We start from the raw sequence: 25,644 nt of genomic DNA, 5'->3' as shown, positions 1-25,644 counted from the left end.
ATGTTGGTGAGTATTCCTTTACTAACTAATGGCTTACAGGTGTTTGTGTGCTGGCAAAGTGGCCAGGCTATTATTTCACGCCTCACCTCCCTAACTGCTTTTTCTCAGACATCCAACGCAGGATCGAGCTCATCCAGGACTTTGAAATGCCCACAGTGTGCACCTCTATCAAAGTGTCAAGGGATGGGCAGTTCATTCTAGCAGCAGGTGAGCATTTGGCTTGCTGTCACGTTCAGATTAAATTTGGCATATATCACTAGAGTAGACAGTATTATAAGTAATTACTGTTATGTATGGATTTGTCAACTTCTTTTAACATCCTTTCAGGCACATACAAAACCCAGAATCCGATGCTATGACATGTATCAGTTGTCCTTGAAGTTTGAGCGCTGTCTGGATTCAGACGGTAAGTGATAGACCCACTAGTTGCATAAAAAAAAAAAACTATTTTGCTTTTATGGTCCTCTGGAACTTCGATGTGCTATGGGAATCCCTGCAAGTATCCGTCCCTCCTTTTGTTGTGAAGTGAGTGGCTGGTCCATAAGAAGAGGATCCAGCTATCTCAGTGATGGTGTCTGTTAGGATTTATGTTTATGCACTATAGGCTGTTAGCATATTGGTTGAAGATGAATATTGTTTTGTTACACACACAAACAATACAGAGGGGGGTGTGTGTGTAGATGTAAGGACTGACCAACACAGGCCATAAAAGCTGTGGACAGTCTGGAGAGGGGAGGGGTGCATCTCTCTAGACCAACCAGGAGGTTAGAATACTGGACAATACCATATTAGGAACTGTTTCAGTGTAGAATCGACAGACACAAGACGGATCTAATCTACCCAGCAACCAGATGTGGACAAAAGGAACGCGCCAAGGGGCTTGGACAAATCCGAGGGCCAGCAAAGGCGGGGCAAAGTCTAAACCACGCCCCGCCTCTACTGTGATAGGCCAACAGACGCGTTGAAACTACGTCATCACGGTATAAGAACAGCTGTTTACGTACTTCCTGCTAGTTCCCTGTGAACCCTGCGCGGTGATACAGCGAACCCGAAAATTGCATTTGCCATTCATTGTTTGCGGTAATTAAACATAATTAAAGAAAGTTAGCAGACCTTGCTTTTTATTTATCCTGACACCGGATGTGTTACACGCAGCGTTCACATGTCTCACATTTAATATTTAACTAGGGTACAGTCAGGCACATATTCTCAGTAAACACACACCCAACAATTGCCATGCTGTGATGGACACCAATAAATACAGCTTTTGCATTGTGCAACAGTCTTTGCCGATGTTGTAGATGTTATTTTTTTCTTGTAGCTAGTTCTCAAAGTGTTTTTTCCCCTTCACAGTTGTGGCCTTTGATATTCTGTCCGACAACTACTCGAAGGTAAGACAGATTTCCTTGGTTGTTTCCTGCAGTGTGGGTTACCTTAACTTTTATTTTTTCAATAAATAAATGTGACCTGATATTGTGTGTGTGTGTGTAGCTGGTGTTTCTCCACTGTAACCGGTACGTGGAGTTCCACTCGCAGCATGGACACTACTACAAGACGCGTATTCCCAAGTTTGGTAGGGACTTTGCTTACCACTACCCCTCCTGCGACCTGTACTTTGTTGGGGGCAAGGTAAGGGTTAAAAGCCAAAAGAAGCTGGATCATTCACTGTCTTGATTTCCTATGTATCATTAGACTTGGCTTCAACTTGACAAGTTGGAGTTGTGTTACTGTTGACACTACAGTAAGACGGACCTTTTTCGTGTCTCAGCTCAGAGATATTCAGACTCAATCTGGAGCAAGGCAGGTTCCTCAACTCCCTTTAGACAGATGCTGTGTAAGTATACATGTACAATACTTTATTTGTGAATGCAGCTGTACATTAAAATACAATACTGTAAACACAGTCATTACAAGATTCGGCAGTATGCATGTAGTGTGATCATGTCTCGTTTTGCCCTTTCTATGACTGACAGGGAGCACAATGTGTGTGACATCAACCCTGTCCATCAAGTGTTGGCCTCAGGAACCGCGGAGGTGGGTGGAGCCTATGTGCCGCAAAGAGTTAATGGATTGAACATTTTGAGTGTGTGTGCCTGTGTGTGTCTAATTGTGTTCCCTGTGTTGTCGGTGGTTAAGGAAAGTGGAATGCTGGGACCCTCGTGTACGAAGTCGGGTGGGGATGCTAGACTGTGCCCTGAGCAGTGTCACAGAGGGAACAAAGTAAGTACACCACTAGAACATGAACAGTTAGATGCATCTAGAAAAACACCATTGTTCTAATCCATAATGTGAATGTGTTTGTCTTTAGAGTGGAGGGCTTGCCGTCGGTCAACACACTCAAGTTTAACGGCTCTCTCACCATGGCTGTGGGAACCAGCACTGGTCAGGTATGAACTTTTACAATGATGGTGTCGTAATAGCTGGGATATTGCGGAAAACTCTGGAATAGATGTTGAATTTGACTTATTGCCTAACTGTAGTCCTCCCCACAAGTTTCCCTATTGAAGATCGGTCTGCCGGGTACTGTAGGTCCTCCTCTACGACCTGCGCGCCAGTCACCCCCTGCTGGTTAAATACCATTACTACGGCCTTCCTATCAAGTCTGTCAACTTTCAGGACCACCTAGACCTGGTTCTGACCACAGACTCCAAGATCATCAAGATCTGGAACAAAGACACGGTAAATGTTTATGAATGTTGCAAAAAATATGTGATTGTTTTTTTAAAACTAGACATTTTGACATATTGGACATTTGAAAACCTAAGTGTTTTTATTGTTTGGATGTTCCAAAAACAGCAAAGATGATTTATGCTGGTTTAGAAAGTATTGCCAACTGCGCTATTCCAAACTCACTTTGAATTAAATGTGCAATATGCAGAAATCCCACCTGCATTTCCTGGTATGCTAAAATTCTAATGGTCGCCTAATTTCAGTTTGTGACAAACAAGAAATGTATAGTGTAGAGAATCATTGTACAGTCTAAACCGCTGTGATATATATTTTCCATAACCAAACATTTTTTATTTTCCGATGTTTGAAACTGGTGTACAAAACCGAAAATAAAAGGCACAAAAATAAACGTAAAAATGGCGCACATAAAACAGATCTACTGCTTCTTAGACTTTCTTAGAAGGATCTATAACTCAAATTTCTATGTGAATTTGGTCAGGTTGCCCAAAAAGTGTTACATTCCAGCTTTAAGTATTTACAATAAATGTTGTGGTAATATTGGGGAAATAGCTTTGCATTTTTGATAGTAAAAATGTGTTTGTCATTGGACACTTAGTTAATTAGTGGTCTGTCCTTCATCAACTATCACAGTGCTAGAATTGATATTCTAACCATACCTCTGGTCTGTTTCACCCTAGGGGAAAGTGTTCTCCTCCATTGAGCCCCAGACTAACATCAGTGATGTGTGCATCTACCCTGATTCTGGTGAGATCACCAGATACATTCTATTAGCAATGAGCTAGATACATTAAACATTGCTTCTGTACCAAGTTTATCTCTGAGGGTTGGCCAACAGACACTCTTGTTATTTTCTTGGGTAGTCATTTACCAGTATGCTCAACTACCACTAGATGGTGCCCATTGACCTCATCAACAAGTCCTTAACACTCCTGCAGGGTCGGCAACAGAAACAGCCCACAAGTGATTTAGTTTTATGTTACAAAAAACTGTAAAATCACCATGAATTCGGGAAAAATTTGGAAATCTGTTTCCAGGTGTGTGTCCCAAGCCCCCTTCAAAAAAAAAATACAAGTGATTGTATCTCAATGTGATCAAGTTTTGAAATGATTGTATTTGAAAAGAACAATCCCTTTTTGGGCTTAGTTATGGTCAATTTGCAGTGTACAAATTTTTTTCAGTACCCCCAACCATTCGCTCCAACAAAAATCGTCCTACGGCTGAATTTAGTTGCTTTCCCCTGTGCTACTGTAAAGAGGGCTTGGACTGTGCTTTTTAAGTAAGACTGCCACACTGTCCACTGACAGCTTCTCTACCAGCAATTATGTCTAATTACATCAATCTTTACTGAGCACTTGAGTTAAACTGTTTAAGACGCTCATTCAAGTTCATGTTTTATTGTCACAAGTATAGTGAAATGCTTAACTTGCATGCTCTACCCAGCAGTGAATAATCAATATCAAAATAGTATCACTAATAAAAGATGTATGTGTATATATAATAAAGAAAACACGAAACATTAGATGGGAAACTATATACAGGGTCAGTGACAATAACAAATGTGCAAGGATACTGGAGTATTTGAGGTAGAGATGTACATATAGGCGGGTATTAGGAGAAAGTGACTGGTAGCAGGATAAATAGTCAACAGTATGGCAGCAGCATAAGTGGTGGGTGTGTGTGAGAGTGTAGGTGTGATATACATGTAAACAGGGCTGGAAAGTGACTGGTAGCAGGAATATATCAATATTTATGGTATATATTACCACTAGTGTGTACAAAACATTAGGAACATCTGCTCTTTCCATGACATAGACTGACTAGGTGAATCCAGGTAAAGTTTATGATCCCTTATTCAGCCCCAATTTATTACAATCCTGCTTCAGTTCTTTTTGGCATGTACATTCTCTCCATGCGTGACTTCATCACAGAGATCACACACACACCTCATCTCTTTGGTATTTCCGTTGCAGACACACATGCCATTTAAGTTTTGTCTACGCCCGTGCCTCTTTCCCAACCATCCCATGATGGGCACGCATTGTCTCCAATTCAGGTGCTCCTGGCATGAGATGTTTGTGTGAAATTACCAAATATTTATTTTGTTAACCCCACCCTCTTGCTCTAAACAGTCTCTGAAGTTCCAGTGTTATTCATTTGGGGACGAGTGTGTAGGGGGGGTGTGGAAGTGTGTCAATGGGGTGTTACAACTATTCATTAATTGGGAAAGGGAACGAATAGGAATGGAGGATGTTCCACTAATTAGTCACACAAAACGTGAAACGTGTTGTTGGGGGTTGGCGCGGCTACCAAAAGGAAACTTGAAGCGTCCGGAGTGCTCTGCCAGTTACTACTCAACTTGAGGCACCTAGCGCTTCCCATGTGTTCTCTCACTCATAACTGGCCATGAAGGAGAGGAAAGGAGGCCATTTTAGGCTATTGGCATCTAGGCCATCTCTTCCCACTATACTGTCCTACCTACCTCCCTCTTCTTTCCAGTAACCCTCCCTCCCTCAGGGCTATGCACATGTACAGACATCTGTTTGATTCAGTGTGTGACCTACACTGAGTGTACAAAACATTAGGAACACCTGCTCTTTTCATGATTGACCAGGTGAAAGCTATGATCCTTTTTGTTGTCACTTGTTAAATCCACTTCAATCAGGTAGATGAAGGGGAGGAGACAGGTTAAAGAAGGATTTTTAAGCCTTGTGACAATTGAGACATGGATTGTGTATGTGTGCCATTGAGGGTGAATGAGCAAGACAAAAGATTGAAGTGCCTTTGAATTTGGTATGGTCGTAGGTGCCAGGCGCACCGGTTTGAGTGTGTCAAGAAATGCAACGCTGCTGAGTTTTTCACGCTCAACAGTTTCCTGTGTATATCAAGAATGGTCCACAACCCAAAGGACATCCAGCCGACTTGGCACAATTGGGGGAAGCATTGGAGTCAACATGGGCCAGCATCCCTGTGGAATGCTTTCGTCACCTTGTAGAGTCAATGCCCCAAAGAATTGAGGCTGTTCTGATGGCAAAAGGGGGTGCAACTCAATATTAGAAAGCTGTTCCTAATATCTTGTACACTCAGTAATAGTAACCAGTAGCAGGATAAATAGATACTAATGGTAATCAGTAAACAGCAGCGTAGTGGTAGTAATCAATAATAGTTTTAGCAGAAGTGTTGGTGTGAGGCGGTGCAGTAGTTGTTAGCGATTTTTATGGCCAGGGGATAGAAGCTGTTTAGGAGTCTGTTGGTCTAAGCCTTGATTCACCGGTACTGTCTGTCGGACTGGAGCATGGAGAACCCTCCATGTATCGGGTGGCTGGAGTCTTTGGCAATTTTTCAGGCCTTTCTCAGACACCGCCTGGCATGTATGTCCTGGATGGCTGGGAGCTCACCCACAGTGATGCGCTGCGTCGTCCTCACCACCCTCTGTAGGGACTTCGGGTCGAGGGTGGTGCAGTTGCCATACCAGACGGTGATATGACCAATCAGGATGCTCTCGATGCAGCAGCTGTAAAAGTTCCTAAGGATCTGAGGGGCCATGCCAAATCGTTTCAGCCTCCTGAGGGACTGTGCTGGTGTGAGAGGACCATGATAAGTCCTCAGTGATGTGGATACAGAAGATCTTGAAGCTCTTGACTGGCTTCACTGCGGCCTTGCTGATGTTGAGAGAAGGTTGAAGGATGAAGTTGATGTGTGCCATGGCCAGCCTTTCAAAGCACTTAATGATTACAGATGTGAGTGCTACATAGCGGTAGTCATTGTGGCAGGATGTCTTAGAGTTCTTGAGGACAGGAATGATGGAAGTCATCTTGAAACATGTTGGGATTACAGACTGGGACAATGAGAGGTTGAAAATGTCCTTGAAGACACCTGCCAGATGGTCTGCGCATGCCCTGAGTACACACCCTGGAATACCATCTGGCCCTGCGGCCTTGCAAGTGTTGGCCCGTTTAAAAACATGACTCATGTCAGCCTCAGAGAGAGAGTTCAGTCAGTCCTCTGGGTTGGCGGGGGCCCTCACGCAGGGCTCTCTTGATTTTGTTAAAGCATGCTTACATTATTTTTCACATACTAGAGTTAGCAAAGTAATAAACAAAGAATGGAGCTGCTCAAAAAGGCCCATTGTCTGCTTTATTAATTCAGGATATAATCACTGTAATTTCACATTTTTAGCAAATTCCCAGAACCATTTATGAATGATTTGTGGTCAGGTGAAGATATGGTACAAGCCAGGCTTTTGTCAGTAATGGTAACATACATTTTAAAACCCAGCAAGACTTTTTGGTTCTTTTGCTGTTGTCTACTTGTCCCTGTCTAGTCTGCCTGCAAACGTACTACTGTCATCCTATGCTTAAGTGGGCTTTGCTTTCTGCATGTACATGCAGTTAGGGTTTTTAACTGGAGTCAAACAAAACCAGCAGACGCCTTTGTACAGTTCCACTTTCTTAGTTTATTACTTTGCTAACTTCAGTATCTGAAAATGATCTGTCTATATCGTTAGCTTATCTCACGCTTTTTTTCTTCTCTTTTAACGTCACAGGTATGCTCTTTACTGGCAATGAAGACCCCAAGATGAATACGTTCTACATCACTGTGAGTTCTACAATCCTCACACTCCCTCAGGCTAGTTTTGCATATCTCAGTGTGCCGCAGGTTTGGTTTGAAAGTCAAATCTTTCCATGAGATGGATTTACTCCAGGGTGGGAATTGAAACCAAACAGACCAAGGCAGTATAGAGAAGGCACGAAAGGACGATCTCTATTTGAGGGCTTTAGTGTTTGAGACATTCATTTGTTTGGTTTGGCTGGTTTTCTATGGTCTGCAAAAAAGCTAAACCAAGGGCACTATTCGTAGAAAGCTGCCCACCTGGTTTCACCTAGAAAGTGCCCTTGTTGGGTTGTGCATGTTCTTCAGCAACAGGTCGTCTTGTGCCTACCCCTATACCAGCTTTTCAGTTCTTCTAGGAAAAGCGTGTGTACACTTTAAAGTTGTCTCTGTTTAGGAAGATGTGTGTACTGTAAAGTAGTCTCTGTTTAGTAAGATTGTGTGTGTACTGTAAAGTAGTCTGCTTTGAAAGATGTGTCGACCCTGACACATGATTAGTTTCTAAGTACTGTCCCATTCATCAACCACTGATTAGATCACTGTGGTGTTGAGCTACAGAACAACAAGGTCTTAACTAGCGTGTGTTTGGGCCTAAAGAGAGCTAATACTGAACTTAGGAAATATTGTGTTTATCTGTTAACGGCAAAGGCGTTATATTTTTTGCTATTGGGAGTTTTAGAATACTTCAGCGGCCGATATTAAACATTGATATAGCAGTGCTCAAACTGCCCTGAATAAATAGTTACATTTTTCACTCGGGTATGCACTCAGGTAACCCCAAATATCACACAAAGTTGTGTGCTATGAACATCAATGGTAACCAACACAAAGTTGTCAACTTGTTTGGTTTATGATTCCAGTTCCTGAGAGTTGATTTTTAATTCGAGTGGTGTGCAAAGGCCTTCAACGCATGCCTCCCTAGCTGCCTATAGAACAGTAGGGAATTGTTTGGAAGTTAACATTAGCCATTGGCTCGTCAATGATTACACTGAGGGAACGGGGGGATACCTAGTCAGTTATTCAACTGAAATGTGTCTCGCATTTAACCCAACCCCTCTGAATCAGAGAGGTGCGGGGGGCTGCCATAATCGGCATCCACGTCTTCAGCGCCCGGGGAACAGTGTGTTAAAACTTCTTGTCAATAGGGGGGTGCTGTTTTCACTTTGGGGAAAATCGTGCCCAAATTAAACTGCCTCGTACTCTATTCTAGATCGTACAATATGCATATTATTATTACTATTGGATAGAAAACACTCAAGTTTCTAAAACTGTTTGAATTATATCTGTGAGTAAAACAGAACTCATTTTGCAGCAAACTTCCAGATAGGAAGTGAAAAATCTGAAAACGAGGCTCTGTTTCAGGGCCTGCCTATTCAATTGCCTAATATTTATCGATATGCATGCACTTCATACGCCTTCCACTACATGTCAACAGGCAGTGGAAGGTGGAATGGGGTGTCTAGCTTGATCTGAGGCCGAATAAGAGCTTTTGGAGTGACAGGTCTGGAAATTTCTTTGTCTTCTCTGGTGCGCGAAGTACGTCGACATTGGCTTCTGAAAAGCGTTCGGTATACACGGCGGATATCTCCGGCTCTGATTTTATTTGATACATGTGATAATAACATCATAAAGTAGTTTTTTTCAACCGAGTTGTATCAGTTTATTCAACGTTTATTGGGACTTTTGGAATTTTCCGTTCTTTGCATCAAGAGAAGATGGGCATGTTCGCGCCACATGGCTAGCTAAGGTTGCTAATTCGACAGGAGAAAAGGACATTCTAAAACCAAACAACGATTTATTCTGGACCTAGGACTCCTTGTACAAGATTCTGATGGAAGCGCAGCAAAAGTAAGAACAATTTATGATGTTATTTCGTATTTCTGTGGAAAATGTTGATTCCTATTCTCTGCCATTTTGGCGGGCGCTGTCTCGCAATAACGCAAGCTGTTTGTTATGGTAAAGTTATTTTAAAAAATCTAACACGGCGGTTGCATTAAGAACCAGTGTATCTTTCATTTGCCATACAACAAGTATTTTTATGTAAAGTTTATGATGAGTTCTTTGGTCAGATTAGGTGAATGTCCAAAATAGCTCCGGACATTCTGGTGAATCGATGCTACATATTCACAATGTATAACCACGGTTTGCAGCTCTAAATATGCACATTTTCGAACAAAACATAAGTGTATTGTATAACCTGATGTTATAAGACTGTCATCTGATGAAGTTGGTCAAGGTTAGTGATTTAATTTTATATCTTTTGCTGGTTTTTGCGAATGCTATCTATGCGGTGAATAAATGCGGTTGTGTGTTTGGCTATTGTGGTAAGCTAATATAATGCTATATTGTGTTTTCGCTGTAAAACACTTAAAAAATTTGAAATATTGGCTGGATTCACAAGATGTTTATCTTTCATTTGCTGTACACCATGTATTTTTCATAAATGTTTTATGATGAGTATTTAGGTATTTCACGTTGCTCTCTGTAATTATTCTGGCTGCTTTGGTGATATTTGTGATGGTAGCTGCAATGTAAAACTATGATTTATACCTCAAATATGCACATTTTCGAACAAAACATACATTTATTGTATAACATGTTATAAGACTGTCATCTGATGAAGTTGTTTCTTGGTTAGTGACTAATTATATCTCTATTTGGTCGGTTTTGTGATAGCTACCTATGCGGTAGAAACATGGTGAAAATATGCGGTTGAGTCTTTGGCTATTGTGGTTAGCTAATATAAATACATATTGTGTTTTCGCTGTAAAACATTTTAAAAATCGGAAATGATGGCTGGATTCACAAGATGTTTATCTTTCATTTGCTGTATTGGACTTGTGATTTTATGATATTTATATGCTATTATTTACTTGTGGTGCTAGGCTATGCTAGTCAGCTTTTACTGATGAGGATGCTCCCGGATCCGGGATGGGTGTTAAGTAAAGGTTAACTGTCTTGCTCAGGGGCAGAACAACATATTTTTACCTTGTCAGCTCAGGGATTCAATCCAGCAAAGTGGACATTCCGTAGACTTTGAGCTCTGATTTTATAGACAAACAGAAGTCAGTTCGGATTGAACCCAGTAGCATTCAATTATCTTAAGTAAAGGGGTGATTCCAATCTGGTAACGCAGGCAATCCTTGTCGATTCATCCTCAGAGCCCTTAGAGGATTGGATAGGTGCAAGAAACTACACCTAGCCATAGGAACGTTGCCAACACCTACCTCCCTTACCAGCCCTCAAGAGCAGTAGAAATATATTGAATTAGAATTGTTCAAATGTTCCATGAATCTTCCTCGTTCTTCATTCCTTGTCCCTCCTTCACTTCATCCCTTGTTCTTGTCTCTCCTTCCTCCCCTACATGTTGTCCCTGTGTAGGCACTGGGGCCTGCTCCTCGCTGATGCTCTTTCCTGGACAACCTGACAGAGGAGCTGGAGGAGAGCCCTGAGAGTACCACCTACGATGATTACAAGTTTGTCACCCGCAAGGACCTGGAGAACCTGGGTGAGAGGGGGGTGGAGGTAGAGCTATTGGCATATTACGTATCAGCTATTATCTATTTGTTCCTCTCAAATCTACAGAAATACAAGTACCTATTACATAGAGGTTTGGGGCCTTGAATTGGAATGGAGCATTCAAGTTATTTTTGGCCTAAAGTTCCTAAGGAACCTTCCAGGGCTGTGTACACTACACTTTTCATTCAGTGGAGGCCATTTTGTATTTGTATTTAGGCAGGTTGGGGCAACACTGCTAGGTCAGGGGTATACACATTTTTGCAACTAAAACAAAAGTTTATTTAGGTCCACCCCACCATTCCGTTTGCTTCCGTTTAAGAAACGTTTTGCAACAGAATCGGCATAATGAATACACTCCAGGCTTACCCGTCCCGCCTAAAAGGGAAACACTGGCGGAATGGAGAGAGAAATTAAGAGATGGGAGGGATAGGGAAAGAGGAAGGGGCGGAGAACAGAGTGGGTTGAAAGAACAGAGGAATGCTTGGGTCAGCACTAAAGAGATCAAATGACATGGAGGAGAAAGGCGGTTATTGGGGAGGGAAGGAGAGATAAGGGTGGAGTAGATGGGAGGGGGGAGAGGGACCTAGGGGGGAGGGGAGTTCAGTTCACTGCAACTGTGAAATGTGTCCTTGTTATGTAACAGACCGGCAGCGGGGCGTATAGAGTAAGATTTCTGGGGAAAGAGGGTTTCTATCTGGTTACCACACACACACAGTCCTTGTGTGCCACAACTACCACACATTCCTGAACTAAAGTGATCTTACAGGGACCAAAAAGCCTCATGGCAGTCACTAACAAGTTTATTCAGTGCTGAAGGAATGGTGTCTGGAGACTGATGTTACACAACTTTATCTAAACTCTCAAAAGGTTTCTTACCAAATAGCTATGTTAGCAGAAAGGCCTATTTTGACAGAAAAATTAAACAAGCTATCACTACGGTCCTGTTGAAAGACGTGAGCTTGGACAAAGCAGTTAAAATTAAAATCTGTTATATGAAGTTAAAGCTTAAGATTTTAATCGCCACTTATAGGCCTACCCTCTGTTCCCCACTGTCCTGAATGTGTCAGTTTAAATGGGAGCAACCAGCCTTGATGTCACACAGCCTCAGGGCAAAAAATAGTTGTCTACAGTCATGTCATTTTCTTCCAGCACATTCAAACAGGCTGCTTCACAAAGTTAATTACTCAGCCTTACTGTCCTTGGCATGTCAGCCAATTTGAAAGAGTACAAATATTTTAATGAATTTCATTCAGGAAATATGTATGATTAATGTCACTACAATCTATAATGCTACCTGCCCTGTGTTCAACTATAGGTCTGTCTGACCTGGTGGGATCTTCTCTACTGCGGGCCTACATGCATGGCTTCTTCATGGACATCAGACTGTACCATAAGGTAGGGTGTGTGTTTGTCTTCTTATTTGTGTGTGTATAACTGCATATTCCTAGTTGATTGTCGATGTTAGAGTTGTGTGTCTAAATACGTTTTGTGTGACTTGTCCAGGTGAAGACCATGGCCAATCCATTTGCCTACGATGAGTACCGCAAGGACAAGATTCGCCAAAAGATAGGAGTCCAGGGCGCAGAGAATACAAATCAAGGTGGGATATCATACTCTGTCACTGTTAAAAATATAATACATTCAGACAGACAAGGATGTAAAAAGGCTTTTCAAAAATACATGACATCACCAAAAGTATGTGGACACCCCTTCAAATGAGTGCATTTGTCTATTTCAGCCACACCCGTTGCTGATAGTTGTGTAAAATTGAGCTCACAGCAATGCAATCTCCATAGACAAACATTGGCATTAGAATGTCCCGTACTGAAGAGCTCAGTGACTTTCAACGTAGCACCGTCATAGGATGCCCCTTTTCCAACAAATCAGTTTGTCAAATTTCTGCCCTGCTAGAGCTACCCCGCTCAACTGTAAGTGCTGTTATTGTGAAGTGGAAACGTCTAGGAACAACAACGGCTCAGCCGCGAAGTGGTAGGCCACACAAGCTCACAGAACGAGACCGTCTGTCCTCGGTTGCAACACTCACTACAGAGTTCCAAACTGCCTCTGGAAGCAACGTCAGCACAATAACTGTTCATTGGGAGCTTCATGAAATGGGTTTCCATGACCGAGCAGCTGCACACAAGCCTAAGATCACCAATGCGCAATGCCAAGTGTCGGTTGGAGTGGTGTAAAGCTCGCCGCCATTGGACTATGGAGTAGTGGAAACACGTTCTTTGGAGTGATGAATCACGCTTTGGTGCAACAATTTGGGGAGGGCCCTTTCCTGTTTCAGCATAACAATTCCCCTGTGCACAATGTGAGGCCCATACAGAAATGGTTTGTCGAGATCAGTGTGGAAGAACTTGACTGGTCTGCACAGAGCCCTGACCTCAACCCCATCAAACACCTTTGGGATGAATTGGAATGCCGACTGTGAGCCAGGCCTAATCGCTCAACCTCACTAATGCTCTTGTGGCTGAATGGAACCATGTACCCGCAGCAATGTTCCAACATCTAGTGGAATCCTTTCCAGAAGAGTGGAGGCTGTTACAGTGCATTCGGAAAGTATTCATACGCTACAAGCTTGGCACACCTATATTTGGGGCCTTTTTCCCATTCTCCTCTGCAGATCCTCTCAAGCGCTATCAGGTTTGATGGCGAGTGTCGCTGAACAGCTTTTTTCAGGTCTCCAAAGATGTTAGATCGGGTTCAAGTCCGGGCTCTGGCTGGGACACTCAAGGACATTCAGAGACTTGTCCTGAAGCTACTCCTGAGTTTTCTTGGTTGTGTGCTTAGGGTCGTTGTCCTGTTGAAAGGTGAACCTTCACCCCAGTCTGAGGTCCTGAGCACTCTGGAGCAGGTTTTCATCAAGGATCTCTCTGTACCTTACTCCGTTCATCTTTCCCTCTATCCTGACTAGTCTCCCAGTCCCTGCCGCTGAAGAAATCCCCACAGCAGGATGTTGCCACCACCATGCTTCACGTAGGGACAGTGCCAGGTTTTCTCTCGATGTGACGCTTGGCATTCAGGTCAAAGAGTTCAATCTTGGTTTCATCAGAACAGAGAATCTTGTTTCTCATGGTCTGAGACTCCAAGCAGGCAGTCATGTGCCTTTTACTGAGGAGTGGCTTCCGTTTGGCCACTCTACCGTAAAGGCCTGATTGGTGGAGTGCTGCAGAGATGAATGTCCTTCTGGAAGGTTCTCATCTCCACAGAAGAAATCTAGATCTCTGTCAGAGTGACCATCATGTTCATTATGAAGTGTTGTGTGTAGATTGATGAGGGGGAAAAAACAATTGAATCAATTTTAGAATAATAGCAGCAAAGGGGGGACCAACTCCATAATAATGGCCATGATTTTGGAATGAGATGTTCACATAGTAATTTTCATGTAGTGCACATTTTATTGATTAATTGAAGGACATGGTGATACAGACGATGTTATCTAAGAAGTGTGTATATAGCTAATATATTGTGTGTTGTGTTGTATGAATGTTCTGTGTTGCTGAGACAGAAGCTGCCCAAGGTGAACAAAGAGCTGGCTCTCAAACTGATGGAGGAGGGAGACAACGAGGAGGAACTGTCTGCCAGGAAGAAGGTAGGAGCAAATACACCTGCACACACACTCGGGTTTCACATGCTACTGGTCTAGGGCTGACCCCATTTAGTCGACTGGTCGATTGTTTGGTCGATAGGTTGTTGGTCGACCAATATTTTTCTTTGTCGAGCAGTTACAAATATGTGTATATTTTTTTATGGCACACAAGACGCCTGTCTGATTCACTCCTGTTTCAGTGGACTAATTCATTGTGGAGGCTACGGGGACGGCACACCAGTAGTATCACCATTTACTGTTAATTCCCATAATTTCTAATCTACAATGTTTGCTAGGTTATGGTAATTTCTGTTATTTCATTCAATATATTTATTACAGTCTTTTACTGTTCTTATTGTCGGAGTAGACACGTTGTTTGCGGGCTACACTTGTGAGGAACAAGTTTTTTTTTTTTCGTTTTTTAAAAATATAAATCTCCTGTCAATGTTGAGTAAGGACGCACACCTGATTATACATAGAAGTAGGCCTAGGCTACCTTGCCTGCATGCAAATGTAGGCATTTAAATATGCCCATTTGGGGATCTGATAGTATTTCTGATTGTCTTAACTCACGAGAACTGTGGCGCTTCTCAAAAGTAATATTTTCTACACTTCAAACAGCAAGTTAATAACTAAGTCCATTGAGAATGACAATAGTTCCTCAACATAGCCTATTTAAAAAAAAATCTTTACAGCTCTCTTTCAATAACCACTTGACGTGAAAGGTGAAAAAAATGTCATGCTCTGATCCGGTGGAAACGTAATAAAATAAGCCTACCTGATTACTTCTTATCCCTTGCGGAATAGCCTACAGCTGTGTCTGTCTGGAGCTCACTGGTGGGAAACTGAGTGGCCAAAATATTTTATACAATGTTGCAAGTTTGCTAGCAAGAGCTTCAGGCCAACCAAGTTGATACAATGTTTCAAGTTCCTTGCAGACAGGCCATGCATAGCCAATGTGATTTATAGGATATTTATTTTTATCTGGATATTTTCTACCTGCAGGCTGCAATGTTTTAATTTTTTGGCTTTATGTAGGCTATTTTTACATAGTTGGCAATAGCAAAATTAACTGACGTATGTGTTCGTGAGAGTCTCACTTTTTCACGGAGAGGTCATATTAGTGTGTAGCCCAAACTGTTCGGACGCTACAGACAGAAGTTGTCAGATCGGCTGTATCGATTTCAGACGAGAGCAAAACGGCGAACACAGTCGTGTTCGAGAGTATCGTCTTACCATAGAAGGGTCGTAATAGTTTGTACCATAGAAGGGTCATAATAGTTTGTAGGCCAAACCGTTCGGACGCTACAGACACATTTTGGGATGTCACAAAGTCCACCAAACACCGCTTTAGCTCTTTAGCTCTAGCAGATATTGCTAGCTTAAACTGACAGATTTTTATGGTGTTTTATTTTATTATGCGCGGACATTGACTCTAGGGGGTTTAAAACACATTGGGTGTGTTTATATAGGGAAAAATACTACTAACAAATGTAGACCAATTGATTGGTCGAAAGAACAGACGACTCTTGGTCGACCAAGATTTATTTTTTCTTTTGGGGACTGCCCTATACTGGTCTTTTCAGAGCTGAAGGCGGTGTTTATATATTTTAGGTTCTAAGGTAATGTAGAGGGAACTGACATGTACATGTAACTGCCAAAATAAAGGAAACACCAACATAAAGTGTCTTAATAGGGTGTTGGGCACCAGAACAGCCTCAATGTATCTTGGCATAGATTCTACAGGTGTCTGGAACTCTATTGGAGGGATGTGACACCATTCTTTCACAAGAAATTCCATGATTTGGTCTTTTGTTGATGGTGCTGGAAAACTCAGTCTCAAGCTGAGACTGAGAATCTCCTGTAAGTGTTCAATTTGGTTGAGATCTGGTGACTGAGATGGCCATGGCATAAGGTTTACATCGTTTTCATGCTCCTCAAACTCAGTGACCACTCGTGCCTGGGACCATTGTCATCTTATGGGGGCATAGCCATGGTATCCAAAATAATGGCCTGCCCAGCATTTTTATACATGACTCTAAACATGATGGGATGTTAATTGCTTAATATTCTCAGGAACCATTCCTGTGTGAAAGCACCTGCTTTCAATATACTTTGTATCCCATATTTACTTGTGTTTCCATTATTTTGTTAGTTACATATCTCAAATATGATCATCTAGCGAATGTCAGCTGCCTAAGCTGTTAATCAAATCCTCTCTCTGCCAGGCTCTACCCAGCATCCTTAGCAACGAGCGTTTCCAGGTGATGTTTGAGAACCCAGACTACCAAGTGGAGGAGCAGAGTGAGGAGTTTCGCATGCTCAACCCCATCGTGTCCAAAGTGGGGCAGAAGAGGAGGAAGAAGCTGCGGTTGCTAGCCAAGCAAACCACAGACTCTGAAAAGGTAACAAGACTAGCTAGCAATACTACCCCTACTGAAGTTTGATAGATACGCTTTTAAATCATAGCCTACACCGAATATGGATTGTGGCTTTCAATGTAAACAAACTTTCTACCCATTCTAATTCTACAATGTCACCACCTTCCTCTCTGAAGACTGAGGCAGACCAAGAAGAGGAGGAGCCAGGAGGGCGTGGCAGCTCAGACGAGAGTTCTGATGACGAAAAGAGCTGGGTGGACGAGGTCAGGGAGCAGCGGCGCCTCATATATGAGGAGGGACGGGATCCAGTGAGCTTCTGGCGATGCTCTAGTCTCTAGGAACAACCTCTGAACCATAACATTTTGAATAGATGCCACGGAACGTCACAGCACACAATCCAAAGCAAGCATGGAGTAGTACTACAGTGATTGCATCAAATGCCAAGCATTTTCACATTGTTACTGTCAATCAGCACAAATAATCAACCCTCACATGGACATGGTATATAGTCAGTTATTTTTTTTGCCATTACAATGATTAGCAGGGAAACACGTGACTGTGTCTTAAGGTGTCTGACTGTGCTGTGTTCTCTGCAGCAGACAGAAACGTATGGCCTGCCTTGGTCACAGCCTGAGAGAGGCTGTCACATCCATCACTGTATTGACAGGTGGACACATGCAGCAGGACAAATGAGGACACGGGTCAAATATAGGAAGGGAAGGGTGTCCCAAGGGTTACCTCCCATTATGTAAAACACCCTCTACTTGGTTCTTGTGCTTCAAACTCATTAAAAAGCAAATATTTTAGAGTGAAGTAAGACTAAATGGTAAATAGTAGAACAGTAGTTGTAGTGTACCCCACTCTCAACACTTACAATTTGCAAAGATTTCAGGGCAATTACAAAAATTGTTGGCATAAATTGTTGTTGTTGGCATAAATGCCTTTTATTTATTTTTACTTTATCCACTCTACCCCTCTTTGACCTTTGATCCTCTAATGAACAAAAATACGAATGCAACATCCAACAATTTCAAAGATTTTTACTGAGTTAGTTCATATAAGGAAATCAGTCAATTGAAAGAAATTCATTAGGCCCTAATCTATGGGTTTCACATGACTGGGCAGGGGCGCAGCCATGGGTTGGCCTGGGAGAGCATAGGCCCACCCACTGGGGAGCCAGGGACACCCACAATTCAGACAATGGTCTGTGTAGCCATGGGCTGCACTGACCAGTAACATAATTCAACTCAAAATATGCTATTAAATTCTTTAAAAAATGTATTGTATTAGTCTTATGTTTCTTAGGACCTGCATTAACTAATTAATAATGTATTTCTTTGTCTAGCCAGCTCATATACTTAGCCTACCAGAACATATCTGACAAAGTTTTGAGTATCCAAATACAAGTAGGCAAACTGCTAACTTATGGCCTAAACTCACCAAAGGCAAGCATGCGAGGCATGTGGGTGATTTATTTTAGAATGCATCGTTTTTAATTATAATGACCCAACTGAAGCCGGGCTGGCGGGTTATCCTCTGACGCATTTTGGCTCTTTTGAATTGGAAGAGGTAGCTAAGGGTTGAAGCTTTACCATACATACTAAATTAGACCAATTCCTCCACTTATGGAAACCCATCGCTATCAGCAAAGATGATTGGAGATATGGACTGTCATGCAAGCATACAGTCACTGCTCTGCCTGTTCCGTCCTTTCCACCCACCTTGCTCTGCTTTCTCCGGCCGCCCGCTCTACTGTTGTGAGTGTGAAGAAATTAAAGCAGTGGAGGGTCTGAATTTAAACTGACTACAACAACCAGGTCAAAGTTTAATGTCTCTTGCTCCTTCCCGGCAATGGCTATATAAAAAGTGAATACCGACAAGAAAGAAGTAAAATAGGGCTGTTTGAAAGAAACATTGCCCAATTTATTTACAGGCAGAATACCGGGAATCCTATGTGAAAGCAGTATAGGAAACAGGCTTTCTAGGTACTGCATTTCAACACAATGTGTGATTTGCATGCAACAAATGCTGCATTCACAGTCCTGTCTTTTCAAATGGAGCAGTCTCTTTTATCCAGAGTCCTTTTCATTTTCTTCTCACTTGTAGTCCATTCAGTCAGAATGATTCATGAGGAACGTGAGTGTGTGGGTGACTGTGGGTTGGTGAGGTCAACTTTCCATTTGACTACTGACTACTAATCTGGATTTCTGCTGATCCTGGGTTCAGTAACAGTAACAAATAGAGCTTGTCATTGACATTTTACCTCCATCAGTCTGTTCTCCCAAACGTAGATGTTTACACAAAATACGAAAGTACCGGTTAAAGTTGACACTGCAGTGTAGTCACTGTGTATAATCTGTAATGGTGCATGCAGAAGAGGACCAATGTCACAGGAAATGCTGTGTTTTGATCATGATCATTTTTGACTGTTTAGGCTTTGTGTTATAACCCCAGATAAAGGTTGAGCTCCCAAATCAGTCAGTGACTCACTCTTGTGTCTTGTATTTCTATCTTGTATCAGCACCCTTTGAAACATGCTTCAATTATCAATAAGTTGCATGGATATTGCAGTTTTAAAAAACAATACCATTGGTTTTGCACGGGACACTGATGGTGCAAGGCCAAGCTAGGTTTGGGTAAGGCTCCCGCACGTGCAGAGAGACTGATGAGGGTCTGTTGGGTAAATCCCCTGGACTACAGCGTGAGCTGGAGGAAGCAGTGCCAAGGTCAATGTTGATTACAGATTTGACAATAGAAAAGCTATTATTTTTTTGCACAAGGTCGCCTAATCATACTCCAATGAAAAGTATCTCTTTCTCTGCCTCCCTCTCTTCCTGTCCTTTCTCAATGATCTCCTTCAGTCGGAGCAGCAACAGCGGCAGCAGCAGGCAGAGCGTGATCACCACGAGGAGAGGAAGAAGCTGAGGAGGTCCGCAGGACACCTGTAGAGGGGGATTTAGAGGCAGAGGTGGGAGTAGAGGTGGATTTAGAGGGGGGGGGTGGGAGTAGAGGCAGGGGCACTACTGAGGTAGAGGCAGAGGTAGTGGAACTACTCTGTGACACTACTGCGATTAAGAATCCCAAAGTCAAATGATTCAGTCTGTTTGAATCATGTCTTTTGTGCAGCTGCTCACAGCCATTTCTCAACTTAATTTGTGGCAGAATGACACTTTGTTACCGTCTGGGAGTCGAGAGGGTGTGGGGTGTGATGCAAAAGTGAGCTGATCGATTGTGACCTGTCCTGTAACACAGTTATGAAGATATATTGGTGGAGCTGCTATGAAAGGATACAATGTGTATTATCTATTGATTGCAAAATGTTTTGATTGTGTGGTGTATGCAGTTTGTGCATCCACGTATGTGCACTTTTGTGTGTGCCTTCAGAAAGTATTCATACCCCTTGACTTATTCCACATTTTGTTACAGCCTGAATTCAACATTTATTCAATTGTGTTTTCTTCTCACCCATCTATACACACACTACCCCATAATGACAAAGTAAAAACATGTTTTTTGACGTGTGTGTCCGTGAGAAGCTCCTGACATTCACTGTGTTCTTTTTTACTTCACAATCCTAATTTTCCTGTAGTGCAGACTGAACATGTCTGTATTATGCTCCGTGCTTGACACATAAAAGATTTATACTAAACGTATAGCTCCCTGGTCTGTGCTATGTTCTTATAGTGGCCTTATGATATCTGGGGATGCAGTTCTATGTTGGAAAAAGCTATCCACAAATAAGTCCAACAGTTGGACACAAGGTCTCAGTTGTATGGGGAAAGTTGTATTTTATTAACTGACGTACCATTTATAATGATTAGCATCCGAAAATACATGTCCATCCACTGGCATGTCCAACAACTCTAAATGGCTTCACAAATATATTTTACTTCCTTGGTATGACATAACACTTTTTGTGGATATTAAACCACCACTATTTCACTCTAGTCCAGACAGATTAAAAAAGAAAGGAGGGAAGAGGAAAAAAAGGTGAAGACAAGTCCTGAGAACATGGAGCCCCAATTCTTGGAAGCAGCTTTCTCCGTTTGACCTCTCATCCCCCTGGTTCACACATGGCTGGCCCTGCTGTCTCCTTCCCTGGCCCTTTTGAAATGGGAGGAGGTGCTGTGAAATTCACCCCCACCCCCTCCTTAAATAACTGCTGCCTGGGGCCTCAAACCATGAGGCTTTAGGCACTGTCTGCCTCCCTTGCTCTTCCTTCCCGCCTGTTTGGTGCTTGACCCTCTACCCTCACTAGTCCCACCTAGAATTGTTAAACTCATTTTACTTTGCCCAGCTCATCGTGAGTGGAGTATGACATACAAATGTAATCCAAATATTAGATGTCTAAAGAAAGTTTAAGCTATGCCTTCTAGTCTCCATTGTTGGTTGCTGCAGAGTGAGATGTATAACAGGCGAAACAAAGGATAACCGTTCAACTCATGTAATGCAAAATACAATGAATTATCTACTATGACAAATCAACTCCCTAACTCTTAAATGGCTGCAAATCTCATTGACGTCAATGCATTTACTCAAACGTCCAAGTTATGCAAGCATATCTCAAGATTCAATGGTATCATTCAAAAGGAAGGCCTTGACCATATAGTCATGTGTATAGTAAAGCTGAAAAAATTGAGTGCAGTCAGATACAGAAATAATGAGGGATATTGAGTGTCTTTGAGGAGTTGAGGCTTGTGGTCTTCATACAATAATGACATACATTTCAGTTGGTGAAGAACAGGGGACTCTTTCTTCATGGCACAGTTGTGTGGGGTGGTGGTTAGGGGTGCATGGGCAGTGGGTAGATGATGTAGATCTGAACAATGGAGATGCAGTAGCTTCCCTAGCCTTTTGTATCTTAACCACTGTTGTGTGCTGTCAGGGGGTCACATAGCTGATCGCCCCGGCCTACTTTTCCTTATTGTTTGGCAAGAAAAGAGGGAAAGAAAGTGAGAGGGTGACTGCGTGTCACCACCAATCATACGAGGCGCATTCAAGCTGTCAACTGAGATATTAAAAAGTGAACTTTGGAGAAATTGATTTCATTCAGGCCTGAGGTCGTGTTTGTCGTTTGATAACTTATCATCAGACAGCTAACTGATTGATGTGGGAATGGTTAGTTTATCTTTCTCAGGTTTGGACAGCGGGTCACGCTTGTTTTCTTTGGCAGGATCCTCTTTTTCGCTCAACAAAACCATCACCATGGATACGCCAAATCTAGGCCACAGGAAGTGGGTCAAGCTCAGTTGGCACTTCCTGTAGCACATCACTCTTTTTCCAAGATATTACAAAGAAAGGAAAATGCATAAATAACCAATAGGATGCATTTCTGTTTAGGCTGTCTAAAATCAGCTCAGAGCAGTGTATTAATCTGTTACCTCTGACCTTTTTTGGCAGTGGTAGGCCTACTGCTTACTTGAATTGTATTTTGTGTTATTTTGAATACTCCATCCGCCAATTAACTGAGCTGCTTAACTAACTCATGCTTTATTTAACCTAAGATGACAGTTTGAAAACTTGGGATGTGTCTCCTTTGAATACATTCAAAAGAGCTTCCAAAAAATGTGTGAAAGATTGTTTCACCACAATCACATCATTAATTTATTGGAATAGTATTTGATCGAATCACCAAATCATGGTATTTATTGGGGCGGCAGGTAGCCTAGTGGTTAGAGCGTTGGGCCAGTAACCGAAAGGTTGCTGCATCGAATTCCTGAGCTGACAAGGTAAAAATCTGTTGTTCTGCCCCTGAACAACACAGTTAACCCATGTCATTTTAAATAAGAATTTGTTCTTAACTGACTTGCCTAGTTAAATAAAGGTTAAATAATATATATTATATATATATATCTACTGCCACACTGACTCATTCACAGCAAGACGAGCAGTAACTTCCTCAGACCCTTCAGCTTTCCCATTTTGCATTGAGGCAACCAAAATGGGCATTTTTACCAGCGTGCACTGCTTCAGCGGGCCAAAGCCGTCCAGACAAAAGAAGCCGAGGTGGGGCTGCTTTCACAGAGTAATCCCCTCACTGTGTGCTTGAATGGGCCTCCCTGAGAAGCGACCTCACACACGTCACCATCTGAGCTCTGATGTTGGCTTACATGGTGTGTAAAGGGAAGAGCGGGGGCCAGGGGAGAGAGGGTGATTTTTAGGAAAAACATAACATTTTTACATCTGACTGCTTTTTGACCCTGGGTAGTTTTTTCATCATCACTTGACCATTCTTTGTCAGCGCTTTCAAAGATTGGTCCTCTGAGCATATGGAGAATTTTATTGGTTTAATGAGCAATCCAGGGTTCAAATGACAAGGGTGCTCTGGTGTTCCTTTCTTGGCACTACGTAAACTTCAGCCCGTGCCCTAGTAATTAGCAGTGACATTGTGTGGGAATGTTAGAAATGCTGAAGAATGAACTGTGTAGCCTACTTATGCTTATAGGTGTGTGGACAAATCCCCATGCAGCCGATTCAAACGTAGGACATTTTACGCCTTTCCTAGGGCATGGTTCCCTTGCGCACACTAAATAAATTGAATTTAACCCCAGAAAACACACATAATGGGTGGCCTTTATTAGCAGGGAGTTTTTATTAAATTCGTTTTTTCTGTTCATTTCTCTAAAGCAATCCCTTTAAATATGGTGTACCTTTTTCATTTGAATGTAACAAGACTTGAATGTAGACTAGAGAATCCTTTCAGAATATAGAGGGAGAGCCATGAAACATGCATATTTGTCTCCATTTCAGATCTCATGGTTGATTTAAAAAGAGTCCGATTTTACGTTTAGGGAATAATCATGAATCCCACTTCATGGAAAAATAGAGCCTTTACGCACAAACGAAAGAAAGGTGGTTTGATTAATTTAGAAAATTGCCACATGTAGTTTGTTGGAAGTAGTATAGCCTACAATATAATTATAATATGGAGAATAGTATACAATAGTATGACAAATATACCTTAATAACCCTCACTGATGTGCCAAGTCTTGCACCGTGGGCCAAGTTTAAAGTAATGGTTTGAGCTCCATAATGATTTACTAAGCCTGCATTTTTACTTCAATTTGTATTTGGCCTTCATTAAACAGTATACACTATTACTTGACCCTGAGCCACAACCACAAGGACGTGACAGCATTTACAGAGAGAACAAAAGTTAGGCTAAATAAAACAATGGAATGATACCAATGTAGAGAAGGGAACAAAAACTAAATTGGCAGTAAAATATACATAGTTATTACTTATGGTCGCTACCGATAGTGGCTAATAATATTTAACATAGGCTATAGCCTAGACATTTAAGGAAACAGGAAAAGTCGAGGTATATTATTCAAACATTCTAGAGAGCTCAAATTTTACTCTTTGCCTTGTCATCCAATGTGGCTAATGTATCTAAAATGTATCGCTGCAAGTTGTAAAGCCATACAATTCAAATGCTGCATAATGGTCTGAATTTTCCCCAATGTCAATAAGGTCTTCCAAGACTATAAAACATGTAGTAATTCATAAAGCGAGGGAGAGAGCTTTTTTGGAGGGAAACACTTTTGTCTCTTCATCTCTCTCTCTCTCTCTCTGATCCCTCTTTTGTCTCAACTCCTCCTCTTCCAGAAGGATGGGTGGAGCGAAATGTGCTGATGGGGGGCATTTTTCCCAACTTTCCAACATGGCATTTGGCTGGAGAGAATGATCTTACTGCCGTCTGGGCATCTCTCCTACCTCCACTGCTGCCCTCCGTCGCCACTAGAGAACCCAAACTGCTCGACCCCTACGCACCGTTAAGTAGTCATAAAATATATCCCATGAAAAAAGTAGCTTTTCCGCTCTGTCTGCCATACCGCAAATCTAACTTTGGATGACTCTGACTTGAAAGGCCCAGGGAGGGACGGCTCAGAGATGAAAGCATTGTGACCGTCAACCAGGGCAGGGAGACATGCTGAGTTGGCAGAAAAGGCCTGCACAAGGATTCCTTATGCAACTCATGGCCCACTACAGTGGACTGAGTGGCATGGATTAGTAGTAAAGGTTGAATATGTCCAGTCAAGTGTCACAAAATCCAACCTGACTGTTTCACTGTGACCTGGTTTTAACCATTGACTGAATAGCCTCCTTGCAGCAAAGCAAATTCATGAATTACCCTCAAAATAAAACTTGAGTTAAACAAGGATGAACCACAAGCGTGTCAAGAAGTGAAATTAGATTGAGCTCCCCTCCACTCTTTTAAACAGTCGTTTTCTACCTTCGACTGAGTTACTGGTGCAGCTCTGTAAATTTGAGTATGCGTACATGCTATTGAGCATTGAGCAAATGTGCATTACTGCGCTTTCAAAATGAATGTTGGTGTGTGAGGCTGCTTTCTAGGAGTTGTTGGTTGGTGAATAGTCTTCATCGATCCCCGAAGGTGAAATCTATCACTTGGTATTCGTGACAGTCTGTCTAGATACATATACTTTAGCTGGTATCCTTGGTAGCACAGATGGCATTCTGAACTATAGTCAGTGCAGTGTCGTGAGCTGCTTTGACTGTCACCCCATTGGTTCTCATGTCCTGGCATGACCCCAATGGGACTTGGGACAAGAGTTCAGGCAATGATCATGGGGATAAACATTCCGCTTTACACACACAGATGGACTTGAGAAACATTAAGGTTTTTCAGCCCAACACACGCTTAGTTAGTGTGTATATACACTGAGTATACAAAACATTAGGAACATCTTCCTAATATTGAGTTGCACCCCCATTTGCCCTCAGAACATCCTCAGTTTGTTGGTGCATGGACTCTACAAGGTGTCGAAAGAGTTCCACAGGGATGCTGGCCCATGTTGATTCCAATGCTTCCCACAGTTGTGCCAA

The 25,644-nt window shown here is 42.2% G+C and overlaps 1 pseudogene; it reads left to right on the top strand.

Moving 5' to 3' along the window:
• Positions 1–19,767, top strand: LOC120023256 (annotated as a pseudogene).
• Positions 19,768–25,644: the final 5,877 nt, after the last annotated feature.

Source organism: Salvelinus namaycush, chromosome 28, assembly GCF_016432855.1.
Source record: "Salvelinus namaycush isolate Seneca chromosome 28, SaNama_1.0, whole genome shotgun sequence".
Taxonomy (NCBI): Eukaryota; Metazoa; Chordata; class Actinopteri; order Salmoniformes; family Salmonidae; genus Salvelinus; species Salvelinus namaycush.
The sequence above is the reverse complement of the archived record's forward strand: the minus strand, read 5'-3'. Positions and strand labels throughout refer to the sequence as shown.